The following is a 5,233-nucleotide window of genomic DNA, read 5'->3' as shown; positions in this document are numbered from 1 at the left end:
ACAGGACCCGTGCCGTTGCCTTTGGATGAACATGACCCCGATCGATCGAGCCGGTTGGGGCTGGATGAACATGATCCCGTGGAGGGCTGGATGAACAGGACGACCCCGTGGAGGGCTGGATGAATAGTAGAAGGTGGATGGGTGGATGAACAGTAGCCCGTGGAGGGGTGGTTGAACAGGAGCCCGTGGAGAGGGGTGGTTGAACATTAGCCGGTGGAGTAGCGCACGGTGGAGGCTGGATGAACAGGAGGCCGTGGATGAACAGTCATAGGTGGAGGCTGGAGGAGGTTGACGGTGGATGAATAGTAGCCCGTGGAGGCTGGAGGAGGTCGACGGTGGAGATGAACAGTATCCCGTGGAGTCCCGTTTTGCGGTACGCCACACCCCTCCCGATGAACATGACCGCCGTTTCGACCGTAGCGCCCCAATGCAAGTCCGTTTTGCGGTACGCCACACCCCTCCCGATCAACATGACCCCGTTTCGACCGTAGGAGGTCCGTTTCCTTCGTTTTGCGGTACGCCAGACCCCTCCGGATGAACAGGATCCCGTTTCGAACGTGGACGGTCCAACACAAGGCCGTTTCCTCCGTTCTGCGGTACGCCAGGCCTCGTTTCCATCACCTGTTCCGTCCAAGCCCTCCCGATGAGCACGACGACGCATTCTGTTCCGATCCAGCCGTTTGGCTCCCCATGAACACGACGACGATGCTGTTTCCCAGCCATGTACACGAGCCCTGACCATACATATGCGTGAGTAGGCGTTCAAGACCCCGCCCGTATGTACGTACGTGGTCGTATTTTCTTTCTTGCACACTGGCCACTGTATGTACGTGTACATGCTACGTGCGCGCCTCTACTACGACACGTGCGCGCCTCTACATCCACCAGTATGTACGTACATGTTCGCGACCAGAATGACAACACTACGTACACTTCGACCAGGTGGGTCCCGACTATCAGGCACTTCCTTGCGTGCGAAGATGTAGCTGGTGGGTCCCAGCAGTCAGGGGGCGAATCATTTTTTTTTGCCCGGACGCACTTCCTTGCGTGCGAAGATGTAGCTGGTGGGTCCCAGTAGTCAGGGGGAAACGTTTTTTTCGTGAAATATGGTGGCCCGTCCGGTGGGTCCCTGCTGTTAGGTGGAGGAATCATTATTTTCTGCGTAATAAGGAGGCACTTCCTTGCGGCTGTCGTGGACCCAGCTGTCAGCCTCTCCACATACAGTACTCTTCCGATGGAAGTCGGTCATTGACCACATTGACCACGCCGCGCCGAGAGCACCACGGAGGTGGACAACGGCGAGGCCTAGGAAGGGGATGATGCTGAGCCGGGGAAGACGCGGCAGTGGATGCCCACCCAGAGAGGAGTACGAGGGTTCACTGGTTCGGCTGTGGTGTGAGGCTGCCGTCGCCGCAGAATAACAGGGGGTGTGGGTGAGTGGAGGGATGGTCTGGCCAACAGTGGAAGTAGTATGGGGGTGGTGAGGCCTCCGCGGTAGCATAGTCGGCCACGGGAGGCAGGAGCAGGCAACACGACCGGCGCTGTTTTGGGCGGCTGGAGCAAGAAGACCAAAGGTTGAATAAGCACTACGGCCGTTGGATGGACATCGTACGTTCACTGAAGCTAGAATGATTTATATTGACTAAGTTGACAAAGCCCTTGGTACGCACCAACTTAGTAGGCCCACATGTCAGCCTCCGAAACGGTGCGCCCTAGATGTCAGGGGGAGGAATCATTTTTTGGGTGGCCGAAGCTAAGAATATCCGAGATTGAAGAAGAAGCACGACATCCGTTGGATAGACATCCAACGGCCACTGCTGCTAGAACCGTGTGTTGACTATAATAAGTTGACAAAGCCTTGCATATGCGTCAACTTATTTTTTAGGGGACGCGTCAACTTAGTAGGTCCACAAGTGTGTGGCAGAGAACTTATAGCCCATTTGTGATTTGTAAGAATGTACAACCCATTTTTGAATTCTAATGGAATTTACTACAACCCATTTACAGTTTATTAAAAGTACAACCCATTTTCTAGCTAGGACAACGATTAATAATATCAACCAACCGTTGAAGACAGAATTCAATAAAAATTCCCACATTTTGATGGGATCCGAAATATTTTTATCCTGAAATTTCATACAGATTAAATACAATTTCAATATAAATTTATATTACATAAAAATCCAACAAAACATTGCGCTCGCAACAATTAATGAAATTAAAAAATTTAATATCCAAAAACAATATTATATAAAGTAATTACGTGTTTGGTGCATTTTTTTATAGTTACTACCCAGTTTTTATAATTACATCCCATTTATTATTTCTTAAAGCACATTTTCTTGTTAAACCTAATGCATCCCTCCTAGGAAAGATTTGCAGCCCAGCGGGGCGGAGAATAACAACTTGACCTTGCTTGGGTATTTCTAAAAAAAGTATAGCCGGGCTAGCCATTTTCAGCTTGAAAAAAATTAATATCTGGGCTAGATATCTGGCCTGGGCTAGACGGGCCACAACCCGCCCAGTTAATACCTGCAGCGATGTTTTCGTTGTTGTTCAGAGGAGAAAAATTAATATCTGGGCTAAACATCGAAAAACTCTACAGTGCTCACACCTCAAAAACACAAATACTGCTCGAGCTACTTGGTCCCAGCTGTCGGCCGCTTCTTGTGCAATTCTCTCATTTATTGACTATATAGGTTGACAATGGTGTGGGACCGTGATGTTAGGAAACCAGGAGGAAGCAATTTTTTTATAGTTTTTATATAGTAAGGAGGCACTTGCGTACGTGAGGCCATGGCCCTGGTGGGTCCCTATTGTCATCCTCTCCAAGTAAAGTCATCTCCTCGCTCGCGCGCGCTTTCCGCCCGAAACAGTCAGCACCGCCCGCCCCGCTTCCTGGTGCAGGTGATTGCTCCGCCTTCAAACGACACAAGTGCCGTCCGTCCGTCCATCTGCCGCCCACATTAATGATACGCGGTTGCCGAGACAGCTACTCCGGCGCCACACGTCAGTCCCTCCGCTGCCCACCATTGCTATATAAACTTCTGCGCCGGCCATAGCCGCAGTCATCCGCATCCATTCCCTTTCTCCTGTCCACACCACAACTGCCCACCATGGCTTCCTCGCGCTCCAGCGCTCTTCGAGATGGGCGGACGACGGACCACAAGGAGATGGCAGCCATTGCTGCCGACCGGCTGGCCGGAAGGCAGCCGGAGGACGACGACGTCCCAATGAAGAACATGGTAGTCGACGATCCGGCGCCAACCCCCTCCTCCGCGCCATCCTCACCGGTGCATTGCACCATGACCATCGGCGAGGCCCGTGCCCAACACATGGACACAGTGAGGCAGAAGCGTGAGGAGCAGTTCCGGGAGGCGCAGGCCGACGCCGCCTACAACCACCATCTCCTCTAGGAGCACCTGCAGGCGGAGGAGCAGATCGCCGCGGAGCGGGCGGAGCAGGAGGCGCTGCTCGACTCGTACCGCTCCGCCCGTGAGGACCGCCTCGAGCGCTGGCAGTACCGCATGCGGGTGGTGGAGGCTGCGGCCGCCTACAAAGAGGGCGATGAAGCGGGCGAGGTGCTGTTTGACGAGACCGAGGATGAGGTAGAGGACAATGTCGGCTCCGACGAGTCCCCGCTCCGCTGGCGTCAACAAGGCCCTGCTCCGCTGAGGTCCTGCGGCGCCAACAACGAGGCAGAGGACACCGCCGGCTCCACCGAGGCCCCACCCCGCCAACAACGAGGCAGAGGACATCGCCGGCTCAACTAAGGACCCACCCTGGCGGCAACGAGGGGGAGGATTTCCACCACTCCGCCGAGGCGCCGCCCGCCGGCAACGAGACAGAGGACATCATCGGCTCCGCCGAGGCCCTGCCCCGCTGCCAACAAGGCCGCGCCACACAGAAAACAAGGAAGAGTAGAACACGGTAGGTCGCCGCCGCTCGGGTCCAAGTAAGGCCACCGCTGCTACCCTCCAGTTGAAACCAAGCTAGGCGGGTTGACCATTGACGGCCGATTAGCTTCTTGGCGGCGACGTGGAGTCAGAGAGCTATGTTGGAGAAGGACGCTGCTTCTACTTAACTATTGGTGCAGTTGGTTGACTGACACGTGGGCCCAATAGGCATCTGGGCCACATGTTAGTTACGCAACTGCACCTGCAGTTAAGTCACTGAAGCTTCTGTTCAGCTCAGCCGAACACAGGTGGGTAGCTTCAATTAATTAATTATACCTCCAGCACGCCCCTTTTTAGTTGAAGAATGTATGAAATGTAATGAAATCTGGCATGTTTATATGAAATCCGACCGTGTATGAATGAATTTATTTTGATTAGTTCGAATTCTTGTATCACTGGCATTGGATGAACATGCAAAACAATACATACTAGCATTATTCCCAGGGCGATCACCTCGTTTGCAGCAGTTTCACATGTACTCCCTCCGGTCCTTTCTAGTTTGCATACAAGTTTTGTCTGCAGTCAAAGTATCTCTACTTTGACCAATCTTATATAAAAAAGTATGCACTTTCACAATGTGCGAAGTAAAAAGGAACAAAAGGAGTACAAAGAGTTTGAGCAGCTTTTTAGCGTTCCTGTACATTGCAGTCAAACACACAGGCCTGGCAATTCATAGAGAACATTCAAAACAATCAATGATTATGCATCTCAGCGATTCACATGTCAGAGCCAATATTTACTTCACAACTAAAGAATAAAGAAAAAATTGATCGACGCTGCTGACAGCAAAGGGCGTCCCATTTGAAAATATCAAACGCATGTCTTCTTGCTAAAATCAATGAGCAAAATTTGACAAGGTTGTCCCATTCCAAAATATCAAATGCCTACGATTGTGGAATGGGCAGGGTTTGCCATCAGTTCAGACATTGACATGGCACCTCGTGCTAAATAAACCAGCTGTTCTTTTTGTGCAGTTCCACCAAAATCAACCAAATTCGCACGTAGCTTGTATGATTTCGCCCTTATATGTTGCAACGCCTTGAACTTATTGGCACCTCCTTTTTTGTGGTGGAAATGAATGATTCGATGTATTCATCAACATTTTGTGCAGTTCTCATTGAAATCAAGCCGAGCACCCCTATTTGCACAAATACAAGAAAAGTGATTAGTATAAAGCAAACTGTACTACGAATTGACAGTTTACACAGGCACCTACATGGTCCATGTAGAGCACACTTTTAGAAAAATGGAACTCACCAGAAAGAATCCTAGAACAA

The sequence above is a fragment of the Triticum dicoccoides genome, chromosome 3B (genome assembly GCF_002162155.2).
Source record: "Triticum dicoccoides isolate Atlit2015 ecotype Zavitan chromosome 3B, WEW_v2.0, whole genome shotgun sequence".
In the NCBI taxonomy this organism is placed as follows: domain Eukaryota; kingdom Viridiplantae; phylum Streptophyta; class Magnoliopsida; order Poales; family Poaceae; genus Triticum; species Triticum dicoccoides.
This window is presented reverse-complemented; position numbering follows the sequence as displayed.